The 27,668-nt window shown below is 39.9% G+C and overlaps 1 protein-coding gene across 3 annotated transcripts in view; it reads left to right on the top strand.

Annotated features, from left to right (window-relative positions):
• The window catches only part of COL8A1 (collagen type VIII alpha 1 chain), a 98,407-nt gene that overhangs the window by 57,475 nt on the left and 13,264 nt on the right, over nt 1-27,668 (top strand). For all 3 annotated transcript variants that reach the window (XM_027799663.2, XM_055702030.1, XM_027799664.2), the window contains one exon: nt 59-162. The gene's annotated coding sequence lies outside the window, so the exon portion shown is untranslated. The remainder of the gene's footprint in view (nt 1-58; nt 163-27,668) is intronic.

The following is a 27,668-nucleotide window of genomic DNA, read 5'->3' on the forward strand; positions in this document are numbered from 1 at the left end:
AGTTTGAGTGTGCTCATACATTTCTTACAAGCTTTCTTTTCCCCTTTTCTTTTTCAAGGGACCAACTTAAAATCAACAAAGTACCAACAGGCCTATCAGGAAATCTAGGTCTCTTAAAGTGAAAAGCAAACAGCCTGTCCTGCCCTTTCCTGAAATCTAAATGTAAGTAGATCCAGCTTTGAAAAACTAAATGAGTTATACATCATGCCAAAAACAAAGCACAAAGGCTTAAAATTGAAGTTGTCTTAAAGCTAGTGTCTACACAGTATTTGATAAGTTATTCAAGTGTTTGCTATACACCAAAGGTTTTGAATTTTGACAAAAAAAATATATGGTACATAAATCTGATGATCATCCTTAGCAGCATTTCATTTTTTTCCCTAGATAATTAAAATCTACCCTTTCAGTCATTCTCCATTGTTTAATAGGAGAGAACAGATAATTTTGGCATTTCATGTTTGTTTAAAGAATCTTGTTTTAAATCTGTTTTTATGGTAAGGAATGAGTAAGGACAGGTTTCATTAAAAAAGAAATGTCAAAAAGCATTATATCCTGGGAATAGAGTGAACCATGATATTGATGTCATTTTGATATTGATCCAAAATGCTTAGGTACACGTGTCTGCTTCCATATGTATGCACATGTGAAAATAAAAAGCAGTAACATGCACTAGGAAATCCATGTTTAATGCAATGTTTAGTTTAGCTCAATAATAGGAAGAATATGTTAAACATCATTCTGAGTCTTAATGGAAAAGTTCCTGACAACTAGACATTAGCTCATCGTATCCACAGTCATCCTATGACTATTGTTTGTTATCAAGTGTGACTTTTGGAAAAAAAAATGCATTATTGCTTAACAAGCTGCATTGCAGTAGTGTCCTGCACACTGTTTTTGTTTCTAGATAGCTAATTAAAAGAATCCACATGTCAAGAATTAATCACGCAAATTCCTCAGACTTTCTGAACATCTTTTAAGGAGGATGAATGCTACATTCAATTGTGTTTCTCTCTTGCAGAGAAATCCTACACAATTTGTCTAAAATGAAAGCAGTAGACTCACATAAACATGACTTTACAAACACTCGTCTGGAGCATGAGCCCTGGCAAGAGAGACCCCACTCTGCAAACCCACTGAATTTCTCCAGGCACTGGGGTGGACTGGTGCAGTGCCAGGGTATTACGATCTCTGGCAGTGTCCGCTGCTGGAGCTGTCCCTGGTAACCATTTCACCCGGCATCGGCTGCTGTGACCTGCCCTATGTCAGGTGTTATAAAAGTCTGAGTAAAAACAAGGAAATAAATAAAAAATTGTATAGCCCAAGGCTCCAGCCCACAAAATATTAATAGAGACTAAAACACTCCCCAGCTAGTATTTACATTCTCCCAGGGCATCCATAAGAAAGTTTTAGAGCCCAATCCACCTAGCAATAAAACATCCATCCAAGAATGGCAGTGGACTTTGATAACTCAGCTGCAAAGTTTCTATGTCAGTTGATGAAAAGACTGTATAAGAACACTGCTTTTTTTTCTTTGCAATTTCTTCAAACCTTTTAATAATGATCTTGTGTTATATAATATAGATAAATTCAGTATACACATGTTCAGTATTACAGAGTCCTTTACCTACAGCAGGTGAAACAGTAATATGAGCTATTAAACATACTTACTAGAGAGAAAAAAGCAACAGTTCAGCTAAGCATTACAAATTAGCACCTGCTACTTTTCATGCATGGCAGAATTGCTTTGAGGAAAACACTGCCCTCAAAAATTCACAAGTATCAAGGAATAGAGAAGTAAGGGAGAAAAAAGCCTGAAAAAAAGGGTTGAAAGTTCTGGAAAATGTTACTTCCTTTTCTTTTTAATCTATTCCAGTGAATAGAGAAGAATTTCAGCAAAACATTCAGGTCTGAATAGAAATATCCCTCAAATTAAAAGGAAACAAAGCCCTTTATCTGTAGCAAGGATACAGAAAATTTTCAGACTTGAGCATCAACTGGCAGATAGACTTGAAAGGCATTTGGGTCCAATAGAAGTCCTGAGCTGCTACCAAAATCAACAGTCTAATTGTCTCAGCTGAAACTGGGACTTAGCTTTTGGGTTTCCTGTAACTAAATCTTGCCACAAACAGCTCTGCTAAGTTTTTTCTCTAATAAAATAAAATACAGCAAAATTTAAATAAATACAAGAGACAATGAAGATGAGTATGTAGTTCCCAACCTAAGGCAGGGAGCAGATGTTAGAGAAAACTTGTGAAGATATCAAAATAGAACTTGTCAGATTTAGAACTTGTCAGTTCTAAATGGTTGATGTGACAGTTCCTTAAAGATAAACAATCAAACATCTGAAAGTAATTGCTAGACTAAAAGATTTAAGTTTATTTTATTTAAGCAATAAGGTATTTAAAAAATGTACTCAATGTCTAGCTTGCTTCAAATTGCTTTGGTTTTCTACACAGTGTCATGGTAGTCACTACCCACCCAAATGTGGTATTTTAATATTTTTAAACTGAAAAATGACAATTGAAATGAAGAAAGCAAAACTATTCAGAAAGGTTATCAGAACGCACATTTAACTTCAGACACTTTTTAATCTAATCAGAAAACAGAACAAAAAAAATGTGCTGAATTCAGAGACACTGAGTCAGGTGATAAAGTTATACAATTTTATGTAGGTTTACTGAGGTTGTATCTCAAAATCAAATTAAAACTAAGCAACTGAAAGTAATATTTCAGTTTATATAGTCCAATACTTTTTCTGTCTATCCCTTTTCCTGTTGAACTCTCTTTTATGCCTTTCAGTGTACAAACTTCTTTAACATAGTCATCTTCTCAGTCCTCAGTTTCCTCCACATTTTCTTGTGGTTTATGTTCCTTCATTCAATCCCTGATTATCTGATAATAAGGATTAGTTTACCAGTCTGCCTTTTCCCTGTCTCTGGTTTGGGGAGCTGGAGGTACTAGGTGATTTTTAATGGAACTTAAACCTCAAATTACTCACGTGTTTATGGAAGTGTTACCTTACATTTCCAGGACCATTGATTTTAAACAGGAGTCAGTTGCTGGACTCCTGTAGTCACACATGAAAACCTAGCTTCAGATTCCTCTCAGCAGCTCAGGATGGGAAGAAATTAAATGGGAGTTACAAAAGAAAAAGCCTTTCCAAACATAACAGTGTTATTCAATAGCTTAGAAATTTACTTCTCCTTTCCTGTTGGTGAATGTGGTTTCGTTAACTAATCCAAGCTTTATTGTGAATAAACCCAATGGTTGCTTTTGTCTGTGTTTTGAAGAAGAGGGGCTTGTTTAGGGCTTTAGTAGAGATAATTGACACATAAGCTCTAGTACAGAAGAACACAGAAAAAGGAGATTAACTTGCCTCCACAGATCATTAGAATTGAGGATATTCCATGGATACCTCCTGCTTGCTGTTAGTAACTATGATGACAAGTTTATGATTCCAGGCTGTGCAAAGCACAGACCTGAAGGACCTGCTACTCATTCAATTCTTTGTTTCCCTGTTTAAATCCTCCTGTTTATATGATGAAGCATACAGTTTATTAACAGATATCTCATTAGCAGCAACAACATAGAGCATATAGCTGTGGTCATCTCTTTGCAATCATTTTCCACACATTTTCTGTAGCTTTCATGCTCAGGGAAAAGTAGCACTAAGTGAATAGTCTTCCTTCAAAAGCCTCGATTACATAATTTATCAACACAATGGTTCCTAGTGAACTCACAGAGTTCCTTTAGGAAATATAGTGCAGGAATCTCTCTGGAAATGTTGCCTTTCAAGACAATTTTCTAGATCCTGAAGAGTTCAGGCACAGAACTCTATTAATACCTTTGTCTTGTAAAGTTAGGGAATGCTACCACAGAATGAAATTAAACTCGAAATACAGTCAGAAGAATTACCCAGCTAATAATGATAGTTCAGCAAAAATATTTGTTACGTAATTCAACCTATTTAGTTGCAAAGGAGTTCAGTGCAGTTGTTTATTTAAGTAACAGGTTAAGGATATCCTTTTTCAGTTGAAAAAGTTATGCAAATACTGTTGAATATTAACAGTTCAGAGTAGTTTTGCATAGGAACAGTTTCATAGAATCACAGAACAGTTCAGGTTGGAAGGCATCTCTGAAGGTTATCTTGTCCAACCCTCTGTTCAAGCAGGGACACAGACCAGTTGCCCAGGACCATGTCCACATGGTTTTTGAATTATCTCCAAGGATGGAGACTCCATAGCCTCCCTGGGCAACCTGTGCCAGCGCTCACTCACCCTCACTTTTCTACTCAATCTACTCACTCTCACAATTTCTACTTTATACAGCTGAACTTTCCCCTGTACTTGTTCACTACAGGAGTCTAGCTCATGGTTTACAAGGGCTGGATGAATGCTGGAGCACAATGCTGAAGTCAGGGATATTTTAGTTGAGAAGCTGATGCAGTAGTTTACTGAATCCATTTTTGGACAATTTACTCTGTCATCACCTGTGTATTCCTGATGTAAATGGGGAATGGTGCGAACAGGATCAGCTATGCAGCAGCATAGTGTCCGTGCACAATGTGGGAATGTGAGGCATGCCAGCTGATGGCAAAGCTAAGGCTTTCTGAAGAATACTTGCTTTGGGTGCAAACAGCATATGTCATGCTACTTTGCTTGCATTACAGCTATTTTTAAACAATCCACAACATGGAGACTTAGTATTTTGAACCTGCAAAAGGTCTGGAATGTGTGCAGGTCGTTCTTCCTCCGGTGCAGTGTTTGTAAAGCTGTCCCTAGACACATGACAGACTGGAAAGGCAAAGAAAAGGCAACAGCATGGAGCCTGTGCTGACAGTGTAAATAGAAATTTGAGTTTAGCGGACAAAGTTCACAGTTTGCAGTGAAAGGTTATAAGGATTTCAAGCATTTTTGGTATTTTGTCTCTGCTGTCTGCACAGTATCAAACAAATAAAAAATCCCTGATAGACAGCTTCCAGTTCTCGATACTTGGCATCCCTGCTCAGCCTGAAGGAACATGGGAGCTATGTATTTGGCGTTCTATGATTATTTGAGGACACACCATAATAACAAAGCTTTAACACTTACTCAGCTCCAGCTTGCCTGGTATTTTTTCATGTGACATTTGATAAGCTAAAAGGCTTACCCAGCTTCAATTAAGACAAGTGGCCTACAGTTTTCTTGTCAAAATGCAGTATTGAATTTAGCATGATGAAGGAGGGTCCTAAAATGCTAATGCTTAACAGCTTATGTTTCTCTTTTCCCAACCAACATACAGTCACATTAAAATATCAAATGCTTATGAGAAATCTCCTACAGTCTGTAGTTGAGCTAAAGGAGACTTTGAGGAGTCTGACTTTTTTATTATTATTATTTTAATTATAATTTTTGCCTGCAGTGAATTCATTCTATCCTCTGGATATTATTATAACATCTCCTTTAGGAAAGGTTTAGTTCTAGCCTCTGCAACACAGACAATGACATTTTTATTCCCTGTACTCAAGTAAATTTAAACCAAGTGGAGACTGTTTTCCTGGAGGTATGTAACCTCAGAAATCCAAAAAAGAGGTTTTATTACCTGTGTACCTAAGAAGTGAATGCAACCACTGCTTTTTGTGAAATAACTACTTCCAGTATACAAGCCTCTACTGCTGAACCAACAAACAAGAAAAAGCCTTTTGTATTAATCTTACCTTTCGGTGCGTCTCTCCTGGGCTCAGAATATTCAGAGATATCTTAGGAGGTGAATGGGATTAAATAGTAAAGATAGAACAGTAGGTGAGCCAGGTATTGGCTAGATTTTTTGCAGAGTGTATTCTTTCAATGTTCCAGATGAGATTTGTCTTTGTGTTCCTAGCTTTCCAACCCCTGGTGTATTTCAGCACGATCATATATTAGGAGTTCGTTGTGTATACTATAAGTGCCACACGAGCCCGTGTTGTGCCTATAGGTGCTGAGAGGTACCTAGTGAGATTTCCCTGTAACTCCCATTGGCATACCTGACAATGCCATGGGGGATCTATTTCCAGTCTTAGATGCTTGGATACTTTGCACACCTTGTCCTTCAAGCTCAGCCAGAATACCTGTTCCAGCTGCTGTGTAACACATTCCTTCATGTCCTTCTTAAGAAAGATATTTTTGTATCCTGAGATACAAAACATATTTTGTTGTTCGGCCCCTTCATTAAATTTTCTTTACTGTACCTGAAACCTGATGTCCAGCCTACCTGGCTTAAAAGTGTAGTAGTTATTTGCACAAATATTCAGTGGTTGTGAAGAGCTGAAGATAGAAGGTCTCTCCAGACAATCCTTCTTTGAATTCCTTCTCCTTTTAATTTCCTCTCTCCCCTCACTTTTTACCTAGACATGGACAGTTTTGCTCTGAGGTTTAGTAGTGCTGAATGTAGCAGAAGAGATGCATGAGTGTACATGTTACCTCCTACCATGGTCAGGTGGAGAAGTGCAAACACCATGTCACATGCAATTAAACCTAGCCAGGAACGAATATGATCCCTGAAGGGGAGCTATAACTGCATAGGAACTGCAGGCGCACAAAATTAATTCCCTTTCTTCCCTAAATGTAGAAGAATGAAGATCAAAGGGTGGGTGCCCACCATTTTCTACCTACCAGCAGAAAAATCTGCAGGTTTTGATGTGTTCAGAGCAAAGCACATTCCAACATGATGCACTTCTAGGATAGTTAGAAAACAAAAGTCCCTTGTCTTTTGACAAACAAGAGGTACTGTTTGAAAACCTTAAACGCAAACTAAAAGACTGGAAGCCAGAAAGGACTGAAAGAAAAGGTATTTGCTCACCGTGTAGCTTATATCATATTTGCCCTGGCCAATAGCAGGAATACACTGTTTGTAACAAGCTGTCTGTTAAATGTGGGAGAAGAGAGGACCCTCCTCATTCAAAGACGCAGGTGAGCACAGTGTTTTAAGATAAGGCTTTACCTTTAGCAGAAAGAAATGTCTTTATCATGAGATGAGAGTTCTCATCAACACGGGTAGTAGCACCTATATAAAGGACACCTATGTGAACACGATTTTGTTACTTTGCTTTTTTTAAAAAAATGCAAGCAGAGTGTTGGGCCAGTGCCTGTGCTGAGTGGATGGTGCACGCCACCTACAGGGCAGCTTCAGTAGCGAGAAGTGTCTGCTCTCGAGGATTTCCCGTGATAACCCTATAGTATCCATACTGACCAAAAGTTGCTCCGACAGACATTTGAATGGGCCATAGTCACTATTTAAATATATCGATAAGAAGCACTTGATCTTCAGATGCACTGCTACACCGTTTGACATAAAGTGTGCTTCATTTTATAAATACACTTGCTAACGATCCATTTTTCATCCTAGTTACAAATAAGGATACATAAACATCTAATTCTCTTTTGATTATTGCCAAAAATGAGCTACACTGACTGTTTCTGGAATTAGAAAAATTATATAAGATTGTTTTTAAATATAAAGCCCATTTTGTCTACCAAAGACAGCAGTAGGGAATCTGATAAAAACAAAGCTTACAAAGCCACAAGTGCTCGTAGGAGCCGACTATCCCTGCATTACCCAGTGCAGTGTTTGCATTAAGCCTAGCTGAATACCAGTGTGTGGCTTTGGTGCTAAAGAGAAAAACGTCTTAGGTTATAGCTGTAGAAGTAGTACCTTTCCCTTAGGAGTAGCAGTATTTCCTTTATATAACTGCAAGTACCAGCCTTTCCACTGCTTTCAGAGGCTCCTTTTCAGCTGTTTTTTTCAGTCATTAGCACTACCTAGTCATTAAGTCATAACAGGTGAGCTCCAAAAGCAGGTTACAGCCTGAGCAGCTGAGCCCGAAGGCGGGGGCCATAGAGGGTGGTAGAAGTCCTTCTCCCAGTCCCCTAGCAGCAAAGGGCTAATCCACAGGGGCTGGAGCAGTCCCTGGGACAGCAGGCCCCAGGCTGGCTTGCTCTGCCACACTGGGAGAGGGTGGAAGTAAAGGCACCAGCAACTGAATGGATGAAGACACAAGGATGGCAGCATCCCTTCCCCACCCAGCTCATCACTGGAAACAGCGTATGGCAGGATGGCAGTGCATGCAGAAGACATGGCCTTCCCCATGCGTTTTACCCCAGTCATGCCCTGTTTTGTTTTCTTTCTTCCTTCAGCAAGCTGGGCTGCTTACAGCATGACAGGGACTTATGTGATTAAAACTGAAATGAAACCAAACAATTGCTCCAGACATTATTATGCTTTTTTCTCTTTTTAATGGACTAATCTGCAGCAGGCTCGAGCAATTTTTGGTCAGTGCTTCTTTACCCTCTTCACCTCCTTCTCCCCAAGACTTTTACAGTCTCACCAAATGCTGTACTTGAAAGCTGGCAGTAAGGAAGGTTCCTCCACTGTTTCTCAGGAGACGGACTAGCTACAAACAAGAAGCAGTTGTTATATCTGCTCCACCATGGTATTCCAATTGTACACTGGGACAATGCCATTGACACAAAGGAAGATTCTTCTAAAGTTCTGATTCTTTTTCTACTTGGAGATGAGTATCAGAGCCTAAAACTTTATTCCTTTCTCAAAATGTATAGGGTTGTTGTAACATTTCCTTCCAGTAAGATCCATTTCTTACAGGCTTTAGCTTGGTTTGGGTTTGTTTTGTTTTAAGTGAAGCATGCACTTTTCTAGGACTGAAGTATTTCTGGAAAAGACAGTTGCTCTGGTGGTTTTAAAACTGGAGTGAAGTAGATACCTGACAGAAGCAAGCAATTTCAGGTGGCTCCAAAACTGACAAAATGTTGATGTAATCCAGGATAAAGAATAATGTCAAGATGAAATGTGTCATCCCTTTAATTTTAGATTACTAGTCTATCTCATAATGGCATCACAGACAGCGAAGGCAAATGGTCTTGAAAGCTGTTGTAATTAAAGGCCTAGGGAGGATGCTTGTATGGGGGTTAAAACAGAGTTAATGTATCGCATTTACTCTGACCAAGCAGTGAATTCAGAAGCAGCAATAGCACACAGAACTTAAGTAATACAGTGTGGATTTAAGAAAAACTGGGGATAGTGCCTACAGTTTCATATTAACTGCAACTACAGTTCTAATTTGCATGGATGAAGTAGAATAACTGACGTGAATAATTGCTTTAGACACTATGATATATAAAAAAGCAAAGCCAGGAAAAAAAAGCATGCAAAATATGGCACCTAGCATGAAAAAAAAAAAGCAGCTCCAGTCCTGGGGACCTCAAAGACAAATCCATCTGGTTTTACTTAAGCAGACGATGGCAGGGTGGGGGTGGGGTGTCCTGTTTTAATTTCTTTTTTGGCCTCCGCTATATTGTTTATCTTGAGTGATCATCTTCTTGACAAGTATATTTTCAGGAAACTATTCTTTAGGGTCTCATAGCTCTGAAGAGAGCCTGAATAAATGCATCTGCTTATCAAGACTGACTTGTGGTCTCTGTGTGGCTTTATTTAAAGTTAAAAGGTTCAGTGAGACCTGTAAACAATCAACTGCAGGAACTGGAGACTGTGAGAAACAACGTAGTACATATAACTGCCACCAAAAATTTCTTCTCTTCATAAATTAGTGTGTTACACATTCATGAGCATGAGAAAGATAAGACTGATGACTTAGTATAGTCCTCACCAAAATGATCAACGTACTTATTACAGCATCATTAAGAGCTAAGGCGTTCCAGATCCATTTTGCAAATGAAGAACTGAAGAAGATACAGCAAAGCATGGCAATACCTATACAGCAGTCCCAGAAGCATCTACAATGTTTTGCAGAGGTATCAAAGATTTAACTTTAAACCAGGTATCATGGGTATCACTAGCCAGTCAGGCTGCACCATCTTGATGCTCACCACAGGGTGGCTTGCCAAGTTATTTCTGTTTCTGCACTGTAGACTTTGACTGGAGTCCTGAAGTCCAGATGTGTCCTAAATGAGATGTGTGAGCTGCGGGACCTTAAGACACTACAAGAAACTCCACTGCCTGTTGGTTTCCTTCTCTTCATTGCTCCTTTCCTTCTCCAGTAAAAATTATAATGCTCAAGGTGGAAGAAACTTGTGAGCAGGGGTTAGAACATGTAAAATAACAAAAAAGGAAAAGAGGTAGGAACTCGGAAGTGAGCAAGCAATACATACACGTGCAGAGAGGGAGTAAGGATGGTGGAGCAGGCCTGCCTTTTCCCTAGGAATGAAAAAACCAGTGCTGTAAGAACTTGCCTGAGGTCATAGAGATAGTTTTGAACAACTTCACACACATGCTTAAAAATCTCTAGTTCTTTTAAAACTTGAGCCTGCTGCTTGAGTGATGGTGTCCAGATGTACCAGATCAGGACTTGCAACCAGAATTTTGCCACCCCCTTACCAATGTGAGTAAGCAGACAGGATCCAAGTCCAACGCAGGAGTTTATCTTAGAGCCAGGGGCCAAGCCATTATTTAACTCAGCAGTACCAGACAGTTTATAATTTGCCTTTGGCCTTTTTCAGAGATACTAGTGTGTCTAAGTCTGTTCTTAGGAATTCATTGGGAAAAGCATAAGCCAGACATTTCCTTAGTTCTCTAGGGGCAGCATGTCCTCATAGGAGGCAGGAATATTATTTCACAATTATCATTGCCTAACTCCCTCCCCCTCTGGCACTGTAGAAAAGAAAGAATATCTTATGAGAACAGTAAACATTCAGCATGTGCCTGTTTCACCATTCTGATTTAGAGCATCAGCCCCACATTCAGAGATAGCAACTGTGGAAGTCTGTGTTATATCTGCAGTAAAAAATGATGGCTTTTCTGGACCTGGATACTGCCATCTCAGTTCATTTCCAATGTGCATGCTTTGGCAGCACACAGCTGAGCAAGGCCATAGATGTGCATTTTAAAATGTGGTAACCTTCAAGTTGTGTTTTTCTTGAGAATCATCTATATTTTAATTACAAGAAAAAAAAAAAGATGGCACCACTGAATTCCTTTACAAAACAATTCAGTTTAGGATTATTAATTTTAGTCAGTGAGGCATCATCACCAAGAGTGAACAAGACTGAACAATGAGTAAGTTTAAAATGTCTTTGTAATGAATTTAACACATTTGGAAGCCCAGGGTCCTCCCATACTTTTTTTTGCACCAATTTTCTGTGGTTGGACAAAGATCAAACATAATAGTGTGTGTAGCCAGCACACAGTATATGTGATCACATTGGTTAAATTATAAAAAAGGCTAATATCTAACTTGTCCATGTCATGTTATTTGGCAAAACTAATGATACAATTAAATGGATTAAAATATCAAAAACATATGTATTCTCTTAGGTTTATACTTTGTTTCCCATTTACAAAATAATGCTTTTGTTAGAGAATAAAATTCAGTGAGCTTCATATGTACTGGTGGAGTTCTGCAACCCAATTATTTCTTCATCATAATGGCAAAAGCAACTCCAGCAACAAATAATCTAGAAGATTTATAGACCTGATTGCAGTGCTGACACTTGGCCTATAGAGCTCCAAAGCAGGCCAAAAAGAAGTAGCCTTTTCCACAGGTATGAAGCATGTTGCCTGATAGCATTAGCAAAGCCATGGTGAAGGGTATGAGCAGAACATTTACAGCCCTCCTTCTAGCTGAGCTAAGGAATCTTTGAAGAATTCTATGTTGATTACATGAGTGTTTAAAGCAAACTTCTGCAGGAAATGGGATCCACATGCATGTTTTCTCAGGAGTTCCTTGTAAAACAATAGTCAAGTCTGAACATAAGTGTGTCCTTTTAATTTAATAGATAGGTTTACTTTACAGGTTCTTCCTTCATACCCCAGCTGCCTGTAGGACTGTGCATCAACAGAGACATCCAAAGCCTGCTTTCATTTAATTAAATGGGATCTTTGTCGCCAGTTAAAAAAAAAAGATATATATATGAAATAATGTCTGTTCTCATGACATCTCCAGCCCAATTTCCAGGAAGAATTTGGGATAGTTTTGAATAGATGAAAAGAATGATAAGAAAAACATTTATTTTAAAAAAAATAAAAGGAAAGCAACACGCCCACTTATCTTCCAACTCTTCCATCTTTGGAAATTTTCCTTTGAGCTCAAAGGGGCTAGGCAAATAAAGCTGTTCATCTGTGATATCCCATTAAATGTAATCATTAGCAAGATAAGATGCAGTAAAATGGACTCCATAACAATCACTGCAGTCCACTTCAAGCCAGATACATTTAACCACTGTGATCATTTCTACACCAGAATATCAATATCAATAAAATGAACACAGAAAAGTTAGGACTCAGTGATACTGGCTATTCTGCTTATAAATAGGAATTACCTCCACTACATTCAAAATATCACTACAACTGAGGACAGAATCTGGGCCAGCACTGGATACCTGTTTACTTAGCTACACAACAGCAGGCCAGGGTTTGAGTATGTTTCAGCTAATACAAACCAAAGCAATTCTAATTTTACTGCCTGAAAATGGGAATTTCATAGATCTAAGTTGACATTCATTCCTTGCCAAAATGTTTTGCACTGGCACTTAATGTTGGAAAGATCAATTTTTCCTACTGCCAGGAACTGAATAAAACTCAGCCAAATTCTTCAGTTCTTAATTGAGCAAAATTCTTGTTGTAGTTTTGCTTGATTAAGAAAAACAGGCTATAGTCTACTGCATGGATATATGTCTGGATATATGGATATATATGTCTGGGTATATACAGGTTGAGATCCATTTAAAAGTATTTAACAACTAGCAAACTTTATACAGGTTATAGTTCTCATTAAGAATTAATGAGATTATCTATATATGTCATATTGCCTGTCTGCACAAGTGACCAGTTCCCCAGCTGTTGAATTTCACAAGCTTCTCATGTTGCTACTTGTCACATGGAAGTGGTTAATTGAGTCACTTGAGAAAAATCTGTTCCAGATCATGTCAGGTTTTTCTTTACAACTGTGGAGGTCTGAATTACTGAACTCTAGGAAATACTTTTTTTTTTTTTTTTTTTTTTTTTACTTTAAACATTTGGTATTTACCAGTGTAATTGATGCACAGGAACTAAGGGGACACAAGTTTTTCAAAGTTACAGTCACTACTGCATATAGTTTTCCATCATGTCCATTCATATTTCTGCATTTTATCTGTGTCACAGATCCTCCCAAGGAGAATTACTAGGCCTTTGTAGTCAGGACAATTCGTAAAATATTAAACTTCAACAGTCATTTTTAGCCTGAGGCAGCCAAGGGAAAACTAGCCAGGAAAATTCTTCAACAATATTGTGTTAATAATTTTGTATTTCCAAATGAAAAATAAGTAGGTTTTTCTTCTCCTCCATAACAGTTATCACTGCATTATGAATGCCACAGGAGTGTTGTATGGTCACAATATACTGATGACTGCAAATGAAGGAAAGCACAAACCTCTCCCTTTCCTCTGGATGATTTGTCATGGCTTAGTCCTTTGAAGATGAGTTCATTTCAGGTGTCACATTTAATCAAGATGAAGACTTATTTCCAAACCAAATACATAATGTCATGTAATCATTATTACAATATCAAAAAAGTAAATAATTTTCAATGGACACTCTGCATCATTTGGGGAATAGATATATGTACAATAAAGGACAAAACAAGGTATAGCTATTAATGATAGAAGAAAGATAAAATAAGAAGGAATTCAGGAAGAGGAGAGGCATGGGTAGAATTTAACAGCAGTTCTCAATGGTGCTTTATGAGATTTGTATACACATTAGGAGATAATCCAGTCTAGAGCCTAGATAGGCAAGAAAAACAGAATTGCCAAAAGAAGAGAGGTACTGAGGTGGGTTTTGTAAAATTTCTTGGTGATTTTGATTACTGGTGCTGCCTTTTAGGTTGAAAAGAAGAAAAATAGGAGAGTGATAGTTTTTTCCTATAGTTAATATTTGAAACTAATACATCCAAATCTGCATTTAAAAGCAATGGCATTGTCGTGTGGCAGTAGTCTGTACATTTTGCCCACTATGTCTTAAAAGGAGAGATGAAAACTCTCCATAAGTTTGCCTTACTTCCCCTCTCTGAAATGTTACTTTCAAAAACCTGTAATGAAAATAGTATCTAATGGAAGAGCAAACATGAATGACATAGAATTGCAGAGATTATAAAAGCTCTTAGACTTCTGTCTAGTACTGTCACTGCTGATTTATTATTAAAGCTTAAATCAATGAAGATGGAAGAAATTGGATTACCCATCAATTTCAAGCAGACAGCTGCTAAATCTCTGGTACCTCATTTAATTCCTTCACACGTTCCCCTCTGTTCATAGCCCAGCTTTCCTCCAAGTGCTTCTTCCTTTGCCTGCTATTAAGCTTCTGTGTTCTGGGGTCCTGTCAGTCAGCAGCGTGAAACAAAAATTACACCACCACAAGCTGCTCATATAGACACAGTAATACCAGCAAAGTTGACTTGGGAGTTTTTAATTTCTTTATTTTAATTCTTACTATATAATTTCTATGCACATGCTTATGTGTGTGTGTACGGGCAGGGCTTACTATCCCAGCACATTGCTCAGAGTTGCTGGTATGGCTGCTTCTCAGCTAGAAGCACTTTGCCATTTAGTATTCCTTTAGCAGTAAAGCGCTCTGACTCATAACAAAAATTGCACCCTGTGTCCAGTAGGCACTGGCTCAAAGTATTCCTCAAAGGTTTTTGGAGCTCACAAAGCTGCAAACACATCTTTTGAAAACATTAGTCCCTGGATGACTTTCCTAGCACAACTTGGAAGTACAGTCTTTTAAAGACCTTGTTTCTACAGGATCTAGGCAGCCTTGTTATTTAATTTATTGAGAATTTTGCACAATTTTCAGGGAATAAGGCTCAGACCTGAAAAATAATCATCTCAAACCCTGAGCCTGTGGGTTATAATTACATACAACAGATAATCTCTTTCCTTAACATGGTTAAAGAAGCCTTCCACAAAGCACATCAGAAACATTTCTATTAAGAATACATGATTTCCACTGACATCTGAAAATCCAAGCAGGTTTCTTGACCTAACACAGAATTAACTTAGAATTAATGTAGGTGTCCCTCACAGTCAAACAAAAGAGAGTTAGTGTAAGCATCGCTGATAGCCATTCTGCTGTTTGGAGAAACAACTCCTCCTTCCTTGCTAGAGGAATACCTGCCTATTTTTTATTTGGTTAAGCCATGGCATATAGGTAGCCATGAACCTTTGGCTCTGATGTTCAGCAGTAAGAATCTGGTGGACAAAGTTTGTGGGGAAGCATATGATTTCATTTAAGTGCATTAATTCTTCTAATACCAGATTTTGTAAAGTTTGTCACTGTTGTCTTAACTGCATCATCCTGGGAATAGCCAGCACTTGACTACTCCTTTGCATAGATACAAGAAATTTTAAAAATACATCTCTGCTTCAAAAAAATCCAGATTTTGAAGCCAGAAAGGAGGACTGGGCAGGAAAACTGAGGTGTTCATTAGTTGATCAACAATACAAGATATAGAAGCTTTCAGATCCTAATCCATGAGGGGATGTTTGCATCTGGCCCCATAATGGAGCCCATGCCTGAACTCCATGCCTGTGCAAGGGGAGGTAAGTGCCTCAGGGGGATTTGCAAAAATCACTGTTTGGGGAGCTGCCTAAGCCAACCAAATAGGAAAAGCTGAAGTAGTTCATCCTAAATCTTAGATCTCTCAGGGGTTTAAGTGCCTTCTGGTGAGTGAAGTACCCAGGTGCGTCCCTCCACTCTCAGCCCACAGCCCACAATCCCCTTTTGAAGGCAGGTGCCAAATTTTTCTTTCAGACCCTGAGCAGCAGTCAGCAGCTCAAGCACCATCTTACTCAGGCTACTGAAGAGGGGTCTAATTCCTTCCTTTAGCAAAGGGCATTGAAGTGTGCATTTCCTACGTACTAGGCATGCCAGACCCAGCAAGCTACAGGCATCAGCTGGCAGGAGGTGGGTGGGAGCTAGCACAGGTCACAGCAGACACAAGGAGGCCTGGGCAGGAGGAAAGCCACAAGAAACCTTGCCTAAAAGCTTGCAAGGTGTCAGCAGGTGAAGGGAGCCTCAGGTCCACTAAGTGCACCACTCAGGTGCACTAAGGAAGGTTTGTGCACCAGGACCAAGCAGCATTTGAGGACTTCAGTGGCCTGCCAGCTCAGGCAACAGCTAATCAGTCTCTGATCAGGGATATGGATTTTGATTATGGACTGAAGTGCTTTAATTTCCCCCTCCAGTCCTACTTCCTTGTGTGTTTCCAGGCCCATGTCTGCCTTGGCCGGTGTCCCCCTTTCATCCAGTTTACCAGCTGGGTAGTAACAGATTTATCAGCCTGTCCTCCGTCCTGGCTGCTGTGCTGATGAAATGCAAGTACCAGCTCCCACCGCAGACATTTTATAATAGTTAGACAGAAGAGCTGAGCAGCTTTATAGACCATGTTTTTGCTAGTCCCACAGTTACCAGTAATCACAGGTCCATATGGCTGCACTGAACATTTCATATTGTTTCTCAGAGTAGAGTTGAGATACTTACGTGAGTAATCAACAGTATTTGCTGTGCAGTACTTGGCTTTGCTTTCCTTTGCCCTTGGTTGTGTTATTCCAAGGTGACAGATATAGTAATTTAAACTCCTTTAAACCATACATTGGGTTGCATATTGGGAATTATTTCTGCCTCATGGCATCTCTGGAGTTTAAATTACTGTAAATTTTCATGGATCCAGGGTAAGGGTGGGGTGGGGTGGGGTGGGGGTGTGTGTGCATGTGTTTGAGAAGTATTCTTTTTCTTTACTGTGCTTTTGAGAGATGTGGCAAATGTTTAAGTATTCAATGAATCAAACCTACAGGGAGTATTTCACAACTAAGGTTGAAAGTTTTTTTGGTGGTGTCATGCTACCCTTATTTCTGCACTTGCCAAGTGGAGAGAGTGGCATCTGTGTAGGCCTGCACATGTTACACATTAACAAGTAACAATGATTTCAGTCTGACTCTCTGCCCACTGACTAGTCAAATGGTTATGTGTTGAAGTGGACTTCAGTAAGAAGCATTTCTTACCTGCTGCACAAGAGGAGAAGACAGAAGGTCTTTATGGGCAGATCTGTCTGGCATGACACATGGATGCGTGTGTGCAGTTCAGCCACAGTGGCACTGTAGAGGAGTATGCTACAGTTTTTGGTGGTGATTGCACCAAAGTGCCACATTACAAAGAGAAGTACACTGGTAAATCCACTGTCAACTATCTAGCAACTTCCAACTTCATGTCTGCCCATAGATACTACCCAGAGAACAAAGGGTCTTTTATAAAAATTAAAAGCCCAGCTTTGAAACCATTTTAACAAAATGAGTGTTTAGCTGTGGTTATTGTCATCTTAGTATTTATCATGAAAAAGAGCATACAAAATAAAATTTACCCATTTAGGAAATATGATTGTCAGATAATATTTGCTTGATTTTTGTGAATGGAATGGTGTCAGGTCATGACTAAGATCAGCACATCCTAAAAAATATGATGATATCTGCAATATTTTATAATAAAATAGGAAAATAACTATTGCTAAATAATTTTAAAACATCCTCCTGATTTCTGTCTGGGTGGAGTAGCCTAGCATATTTAACCTTCTACGGCAAGATTATTTCTTCCACTGAGCAAAGGTAGGAAAAGTATGCAAAGGGCAGAAATCTTTTTAATGGCAAATATCCTTCCAATAAAAATTGTATGAGAGACAGGAGTTTTTTTCAAGAAAAATATTTTACGGACATTTGTTATTGTTTTCCTGTCTCCCTTGGACTGGGACTTTGGGGTTCCAAGGAGCTGCGCAGTTAGAACACAGCAAATAAAAATAAGGGAGGGAGAAGCAACTCTTTCTCTCAAAAGGCTCAACAAAGCACAGTGAATGGAAATATTGTAAGTGGTAACAATGCACCTCCAAAATGGACCTTCCAAAGCCTTTTGCTTTTTTATGTATATATATTAATAAAACAGTCATGAAGCAGCATGAGGACAAGAGGCGAAGAAAACACATTTTTTATGCCATCAAAGTGAGAAGAGGATCAGATATGCTATGCCATGCCACTTTCAGAAAAAGACAATCAAGCAAATTTTATGGCAAGAAGGCAATGTGTAAGGCCACAGGATTGCAACAGGAGTCACAGAGAACAGTAAATTGTTTCAAGTTAAGATCAGGCCAAGTACTTCAGAGTCCTGCACAGATTTCTTGCTTTATAGTTCAAGAACTCCCTGGATTGTTAAAGTAAACATTGTCTGGGTTGCAAAGCTAGGGTACGATCACTATGAAGGGGCACATGAAATAAAGTTTCTCTATAACAAAATTACTTCAGCCAAAGAATCTGTGCACCCAGAATTAGACTCTTGTTCCTAATGAGATTTCACGCTCTTGATGCCTTGTTAGGGGTTAATGGCTCCCATCTAGATCACTGTAAAGCATTTAATCAGTATGTGTGCAGTGCTAAAGAAAGGAGGGAAGAGGAGGGGAAATACAGTTCTAACCTCAAGAGAAGTCCCTGCTTCATCACTGATAATAAAGAGGCTAAAACTTTTCCCTGGCTCCTCAGGTTTGGGACTGAGCATAGCTTAGCTAGTCTGAAAAGTCAAGCCTACACAAATATGCATCTGTAGACACCTGTATTGCTTTACGTAATGTTTAATCTAATAAAAAAATAAGTGACCTTCCCTGCGACTTCTGTAACAATCAGTCATTTTCATTACCAAGAGCACTTTTATAGTCAGCATTTTCCTTTCTATTGCTGCTTTGAAAGTGTTTAATAAAAATACATACTTTGTGTCTTGCAGATGTTAAGGAATGGGATTTTTGCATGCACATCTAAGCTTTCCTAAAGGCATAGAGATATACTAATTCACACACTGCTGTCCTTCAAAGCAGTCTTCCCAGACACATGAAAGAAAACCCTAAGCCAGGCTGTATTAGAATAAAATATATATAGCCTGAGTTGATCTTTTGTGTCTCTTTAGGACCCAATGCACCTTCACAAAGAATATATTTTATTTTTTCTTTTAATACAATACATTGATTAATTAAATGAGGAACCAAGAGTTCTCTGAGCAGTAAAACTGGTAGATGTCCTTCAGAATAAGACTTTCTGCCACTTCTGAGTATTTGGGTGAAGATTCAGAATACATTTGATTTTATTAATTGCCACCAAAAGGGTCAGTCTTCTTCACTCACTTTTGTCTACTCCAATACATTTGACAGGATGGAGCATTTCACTGATTAATAAGCTTAACACCTAACTGTGCAGATTATTCACTTGTCATTTAGAGTCAATTGCTAGCGTGTGGCTCATTCACAAAGCTGTAGCTGGCTGAACCAAGAGGTAGTAAAATGGAAATATTGTACACTTTCACCAGTGAGTATAATTCATAGCAACACTGCTAGAGGCACTGCTTTGGATTAAAGTAGTAAAAAGCTGTGATATGCTTTGCAAACCATAGTAACATGCAAACAATTGTACCATGAAAATTTGGGAGGCTTCTACTGCACACAGCCAGCACAACCTATCTCAGGGCAGAGTAAGGCCAAGAGTGATGAGTGAGAGTGACAGCTGAGAAGGGAGGTTTCCACAAAAAGCTTGTAGTTCCCCATCCACACTGTTCTGCAATGAGTAATCACCATGGTTCATTATCAACACCCTGAGGTTCAGTCCACTGGATAGAGCACTTCAGCCCTTCAGCACCTCCAGTTGTTTGTCTTTGCATTTATTTTGGGGTAGGGGACTGGCATAGGGGACTGGCAGTAGATGTGAAGTGGTTTCGCCATAACAATCCCCAAACTAACAATGCCCCCAGGAGATGTTCGGTTGGCTATAAAAACACTTCCGTGACAACCAGCCTCGATGCCAGTGGGCTGCATGCAGAAAACCTGATAGAGTTAGATCTGGTAAGGCAGATTCCTTGGACAGTGTCAGTGCTTGCGCCCCACAGTGAGCTCCTGCAGTGCCTGGTAGCACCACGGCTTCAGAGAAGGAGCCTCAGTTCAGTTCCCACGTTGAACAAACAATCTGTGCTTGGACTTATCAGCCGCCAGTCCTGGGCTCCACGCCAGGAGGGCGATTACGTGCCGATAAGCGAGGAGGCAGCTCTAGGCTTTGATCGCTTTGTGTGTTCCACATTATCAGGTCCGGGTTTATGTGCCTCGTACAGCCAATCACTGAATGGGGAGTTAGTGGCAGTCGCTTAAGTGTCTCCATCAAAGCTGCCTGCTACCAAGACTGTAGGCAAACTGCCCAAAAGAGAGCACTGGGCAGAGGATTCAAGCGCATGGTGTATGGCAGAGAACAGGAAAATGTATTCAAAGGGAGGTATTTGTTAAATCCTACCTATAATTAATTCTAATCCCATAATTGAAGTCGCATGCTTTTCTGCAAACATTCCCCCACGTTGGTCCTTCCTCCCCACTCCGAGGTCAGACACTGCTTAGTGCAAACAAGTACATCCCACCACGCAAGACAGCAGCATCCCCAGGGACTGCGGTCACCCAGCCAACAATGCCCAGCATGCTGATCCTTGTCACGGCTCCCCACCGTCTGACTGCAAGTGGCTTTCAGGCATTTTCCAGCAAACAGCTTCTGGGCCAGATCTTCAAAGACACGCAAGAGACTAACTCCCCTGGAAATCAATTACTAGTGCCAGGCATCTGAATACCATCATAAATCGTGAGCTTTGTGTTGGGTCGGCAGATCCCTGTGCCTGGGAGTTAGGGGTTGTGGAGATGCCAATCTAATCATGCCCAGATTTGCAGAGAAGGAAGGAGATGCCTACCCAGGCCCATGTAGGTAGGCTTGCAGCAGACCGGGCATGAGGAGAAGACTAAAGGCAATATAATTATGTCTGCATGGCCTAATTTCTCCTTCTCATCATGGCTGCTTCCAGCCTCAGGATGTGTGTTTTCACATATGTGCACACATGAATACCTGCACACAGGCAATTATTTTCATATATATGTGGATTCAGGCACGCATGCGAATTAAACTGTTTGGAAGTAAGAAATGGGGAAAGTCCAAGGGTGCCATTTTCATCCAGAGAGGTGTGTGACCATGCAGACTGAGCACTTGCACGAATGTATTTGCAAAAAGATTGGAGCAGAAGCAGCTGCTTTGTCTTTGGATTAACAGAGATCTCCCCAGGCATTGCAAGAAAAGATAGTATAATTACCACTGAAGCCAAAGATAGCATATAGATGATTATCAGTTTTTAAGATTAAGCCATTTATTTAGATGTTTTCACACTTCTCTAAGAAAGCAACTCTAGGCACCATTCTGAATTTAAAAAAAATATAGTTGTGCACCACATGTTGAATATTCCCCATTAGCAACAGGTTTATGCATGTGTGCATTTTAAAATGTTTATTATGACAATCCTTGTTATGACTGTCTTAGATTTAGTAAATACCACATGATAATCAGACACAGTTGTTAGACCTTGAGCAAAATATGATTTAATTTAATTTTAACATATTGAATAATAGCTGTTTCTTGGTAAACTAAACTGAACACAGACACTCAGCACTACTTAGTTTCCTTGGAGGGGACAGTGAAAAGGAGGGAGGGGAAAGAAAAAAAACAACCAACCCCAATCTCTGTGGGAAAGTTGCATGAGAGGCAAGGCAGGATTACATTTACCATAAATCCTGCTTTCCTCCCTACTGAACACATGGGCACTTACAGACCCTTTAGCAAGGTAAACTCTTCACCTACTCAAGAAACAGGTATTGCCTTCAATGAAGCCGTAGGGACTGTTAAAAGTAAAATCATGTGGGACCCCAAAACAGCTTGGGCTGAAGTCAAGCACAGAGCAACTGTCTCAGCATAGCTAAGCCCTCGCAGAGAGGCTGTGCTCTCCCTTACCATCCTCCTGCTCTTTACTGCTGAAAATAAGATTAAATCAGCGTAGCTAGTCTTAATTTGTGTTATGAAACTGGTTAGCTTTCGGAGGAAATTTGTGCGAAGTTGCATTTGGTTGCCTTTACTCCCTGTTTTTATGTGGAGTACGATGGAACTTTCAAAAAGAACCCCCCCCAACTGTGTTTAATTTGTTTGATTGCAAATATAAAAACATCTGTCCAAATTACACAAAACCTTGTTTGGCACAGAAAGGCAGAAGAGTGCTTTATATTCAAGTGGTAATGTGTGCATTAAGTGGCACCCTAAGCTCTGAGCAGATACAGAATTCTTCGGCAAGCAGAAGGTTGCTGGTTTTTCCTGCCCTGAAAACATGAGTTCCCACAAAAATTCAGTCTCTGTGCAGTACAAGGTATCCTCAGATCCTTTCAGAAAGTATGCACTGACTGACAAGTTAGACCTCAAAGGAGTTTAATGATCCAGAGGTTAATGTAAGCAGAGATTAAACTTTGAAACAGTGTCTTTGAAAACTGTGGACAACAACATGCTGGGAAGAGCACTGCTCAAGTCACCTATGCATTACAGCACTGCTGCTGAGAATAACCAACATTTGCTTGACTTTTCACATCTAAGCACATAGTCCCCACTTGAAGCCATGCCAGTTATTCACTGGTGTTGAGCAACTAGAGGAACTAAGGCCTTGAGCTGCTCTTCTCATTTTGTGCTAGAATTTCTTAGAAGCAAGGTAGCTGGCTAACAGGATTCATTTACAAATGCCCCCCAAATTTATATGCCCAGAGTGATTAATGGTTTTCAGGTGTTGGGGACCTTAGCAAAAATATGTGTAGGAGGTGGGGCATGTGCACATGCTTGCATGTATAACGCAGCAGTTTAAGGGAACCATGTGATACAGAACAGGAATGCTATAGGTTATTTTTACCAAAGTAACACTAAAAATGAAAACAGGAAAAAAAAAGCTATTGCCCTGTGAAGACTTTGTAGCTTTCTCTTACAAGTCTTTCTTTGATGACACATGAGCTGCCATGTAGTTCTGCCTGCAAGCTGGGGGACAGCCAGGGAACGCCCCATGGAGGGCTACTGTGTATCCAACCCACCAGCTCGCTGCAACACAGTGGTGTTACTCCTGATGCATAGTAACATGTTATTTGCCATTTCCATTGCATTATGCTGTCCCTGCATGTCTTTATATGACAATGAGAGACTTCAGTGAGGGTTATAATGTTCCCATGGGGCTGGACCCTCCCCCCGCAAGCACAGACAACCCTGTATATGCCATTGTAGGTGATGTGTGGAATTAGACTCTATAACTCGAAAGTTATAAAGTAGGTATGTTTATTGCACTTAGATGCACGGGGGATCGCTCCTCCACAAGCGTGCATGCCCGAAGTGACAAGTGACGAACCATCTCACATTTATACAATAAAACAAATGAATATTCAATTAACGCCTATACATATTCGTTACCTAAACCCCGCTTCGTATGTTAATTAGCTTATCAGTCCTTTGCCTGGAATGTGGTGGTCTTGCAGGTTTGTAGGTGATTCATGTTCTTGTGACCATCTGATCATCTCCTTGCGTCTCCAGCAAGGAGCGGTCTTCTCCAGCAAGGAGACTTAGCACTCACTCCCTCTAGATAGCATTGGAATATCTCTCATCCTTTTCTCATTCTTTTTTTTAATAGCCCCTTTGTTAGAGGAAGAAGGGTAGGTGTCTCCCCATCTCCCCTTTGTTAGAGGAAGAAGGGCAGGCATCTCCTCAAAACTGTAGGCGTCTTTTCAAAGCTGTGTGCCTATGTGACCAGACACCGCACCCATGACTAGTCACCATACCCACATTCCTTGAGCAGACATATACAATCACAATCGTTGTCCATTTTCCCCATTTCACACTATTTCTCCATATCAATCCCCCCTTTTCTATCAAACTAAGTAAATTCTTTTACTTAAGCAGTCTTCCCGAATGATATAAAGTACATACATAAGCGTTACCCTTTTAAACATTCTCCAAACCCACAAATATAACATAATGGTTAGTATTAAGGAAATTCCTAAACTGATCAATAAGATCACAATGGGGTGTACCATAGTGTTAAGAATTCCTGTTGCAGAAGGTGACCAGCCAAAGAGAGTATTCCACCAATTATGGTTTCCATCCTGTTCTACCTTTTTAAAACTTTCTTGATCCCCTCTACATCATGATGGATCGTAAGAAGAGTTTCGTGTCCCTTTTCTTTGGTTTCTTCCAGTATACGTTGTAAATCTGCATGTTTTAATAGTTCTTTTATACTACTTATATTTAGTCCTATGGGGGTAGGAATTATCACCTGTGATAGGGTAAAGTTAGATGTAAAATTACAGATACAGTAATTTGGATATTGTGCAGTCTCCTTTACCTCCCCATCTATGGTTATTGTGTTACACTTAGTTCTCAAACACGCACATCCCTTCCCTGCATATATAATTACTGTTTTCAAGTTTGCATTTGGTCGGGCCTCGAAATGACATATTTTCTGATCTGTATCTAAACAAGTATCCTGAGCTATTATAGTATTGCTTTCACAGAGGAAGCCCTGCTGCTCTTGCATAATAGAAGATTCTAAATCTACTGTTTGCCACTTGTTGCCTGTCTTTCTGGCCCATGTTCTATGTTCAAAAGGATATAGGAACACCCCATTATGGTTAATTCCAAGGGCTACAATGGGGTGTATGGTAATTATTACTGCATTATGTATGGTTAATACAAAAGCTGTGATTGTGTGTGTGTTGGGGTCGTAGGTAAAGTTCACCATACTCCACCATGACTGGAGTTTTCTTTCTACCTCCGTAGCATTGTCCCAAACCATCTTTCGAATTTCCGTAGGAAATATGCCTTCCTCTCCTTCTCTTATTATGGATGCAGCTATTGATTGCATCCACATTTGGGCTTGGATACAACTTAGAGCCGGGGCGACGTCGTCCTGTAAACCACCTAACACCTTAGTGATAAGCTGATGATCTTCCATGTTTGTTCCCACCTGGGGAGTACCTTCGATATCAACCATTGGTGTGCCCCTAATGCTAATAATGAAGATTTTAGTGGTTGTTGTAGTTTTGATAGATCGGCCGTGGTGGCGGCTAGTTTATCCATTATCACCTCTGAATCCATGGAATTTAATACTCCGAGTCCTGTTCCCAACATTCCAGTTACATCTCTCACTATTCTGTTTTGATAAATATTTCCCCTTTTTCTTAGCCAAGTTGTCCATCCCTCATAAGAGGTCCGTAAGAAGAGGGAACAGGATGGCTTAACATCAGAAACATTGACTTGTATTTGTAACTCTATTCTTTTAAGAGACCATTCTGGGTTAAACAACATTTGTTGCTGACCTGTATTTTTGATTACATATGGTCCAATTGTATAAATTTTTGGATTTGGTTTAGTTAATTTAAGATCAAGCGTTAATGGGGTTGTTGTAACTGTGGTGGTGGTAGGAACAGTGGTTAGCAGGATTGTTATTTTAATCTTATAAGTCAGAGCTGTTCTTGGGGATTCCTTTCCTAGGCATATTATAAAGATGGGCTCGGTTAAGGTAAAATTGTGCCAACATTCCCGTGAATTAAAGCACATGGTTGTATTTAGAAGGGTAAATTCCTTATTTACCTTTCTGACATTAATTAGGGTGTCTCCCGAAATCTTGGTGTTATCCTTTTCATTCTATGTTTGACACCCTACTTTTATCCTATCTCCTAATTTTCCCCATAATCAGTTGACTTTGTGTACATCCTCCCGGTCCCATTGATTCCTTTGGTACACCTCATTTTCAGAAAAAACCACCATAGCTAGTTTCGTCTTTGAGTCCACCTTTCCCATTATTCCAGTGTGTTTTTTCTGGGCATGATTCCAAGGCCAGTTATCAAGCTCTTGGTTGTAGGCAAGAGAGAGGGTACAAAAAACCACAAATGGTTTAAACCCACTATTGATCACTTTAAGAATCTAAACATTCCTCATATATACATATAAAATCTGTTTTGATCAAAATATCTTTGTTTGAGTTGGGGCTTACTGATAACAAGTTGGGCAAGACTGGCCACTGGCTCAGTCCCAGACTCTTTTGTTCTATATTGTTTGTTGTGGTGCCCTTCCCATATGGTGGATCTACAACCGCTCAGGTTCACTTACTTGCCACCCACATTGTTCCCATTTGTCCGAGTAAATTTGAGTTTCAGTTCTTTTTTATCTGGGGTTACTTTCCACGAAGTTGCAGGGGCTTTCTTAATCCGGGTATGGTGAATCCAAGAATTCTGCCCCTCAACCTTGATTGCAGTGTAGGTGGTGAGTAGGACTTGAAAAGGTCCGGTCCACTGTGCTTCCAGGGTTTTATCTGCAAAACACTTAACGTATACATAGTCCCCTGGTTGTATATCGTGAACAGGTCCATCCAGACCCCTACTACGTGTTCCCATCACATGCTTCTCAATTCTTATTAATTGTTTGTTTAGTGCCACCATATAGGAAGTCATTGTTTCTTCACCAACCTGTGAAGACATCCCCTTTTGTACCCCATAGGGTCGTCCATATAAAATTTCAAATGGGCTAAGCCCCTCTTTTGCTCTGGTCTAGTTCGAATTCGTGTAAGAGCTAATGGCAAAGACTGGGGCCAAGTTAGATTTGTTTCTTGGTCTAACTTGACAATCTGTTGTTTGATTAGATGATTCATCTTTTCCACCTGGCCACTCGATTGTGGTCGGTATGGGGTATGTAATTGCCAATCTATTCCTAGATGGTGGCTGATCTGTTGTACTATTCTGGACACAAAATGTGGTCCTCTATCCGAGGACATTACCGCTGGGACTCCAAACCTAGGTATTATCTCTTGGAGTAGTATTTTGGTCACTTCCCAGGTTTTAGCAGTTCTGCACAGGAAGGTTTCTGGCCAACCTGAAAAGGCATCTGTTAGTACCAATATCGATACCCCCCTTTTCAAGGAAGTTCCGAGAAATCGATCTGCCAATGTTGCCCTGGAACATTTCCTCTACTAATGTTCCCTAGTTTTATTTTATTTGCTGTATTGGGATTGTTGCGTAAACACATTTCACATTGCTGAGTCACCTGTTTTATTACAGTATACAAGTTTCGCCCTATCAATTTCTGATTTAGACTTTTATATAAAGCATCAGCTCCCCAATGCGTCTTATTAATAATAGGGCTGTGGTCCATATTAAATTGGATGGTACCACTATACGACCATCCTTCAAATAAGTCCACTTATTTATTTTTATTTTATCATTCATGTCCTGAATTACCTTTAAGTTTTCTTTAGAATAGTTTGGCTCTTGATCTGTACTTACAGTTTGGATTTTATCGTTTGGTATTAAGGATAATTCCTCCTTTCCTACCTCCTCTGTTACTCGTCTGGACTCATGGTCGGCCAGGCGGTTTCCAATTTCCAAATCAGTGCCTCTATGGGCCACCTTATGTTCTTCCTTCCTGGATGACCCTCTTATAACAGAGGGGGCCATTCCTCACATCAAGGTCTGGCATGGCATATGTTCCCACCGCTCAACGCCTACTGGGTTGCAGCCAACAGTGGAGCTCAAGATTCTTCTTGGTGGCAAACACCGAGGCCAACCCAGTCTTGCCCTTGACTATGGTAGGAGGCACCTGACCAACCTTATTCCTTGCACTTCGTTGTCAATGCAGTTTCATCTGCACATCCCATAACAAGTCACTGTCATGGCAAAACACACAGATTTACATTAGTAGAACTACTACAGAGTGTATTTTATTGCACTTTTTCTGCCAATATCCCCACAGCCTTGC

The sequence above is a fragment of the Falco cherrug genome, chromosome 2 (assembly GCF_023634085.1).
Source record: "Falco cherrug isolate bFalChe1 chromosome 2, bFalChe1.pri, whole genome shotgun sequence".
Lineage (NCBI taxonomy): Eukaryota > Metazoa > Chordata > Aves > Falconiformes > Falconidae > Falco > Falco cherrug.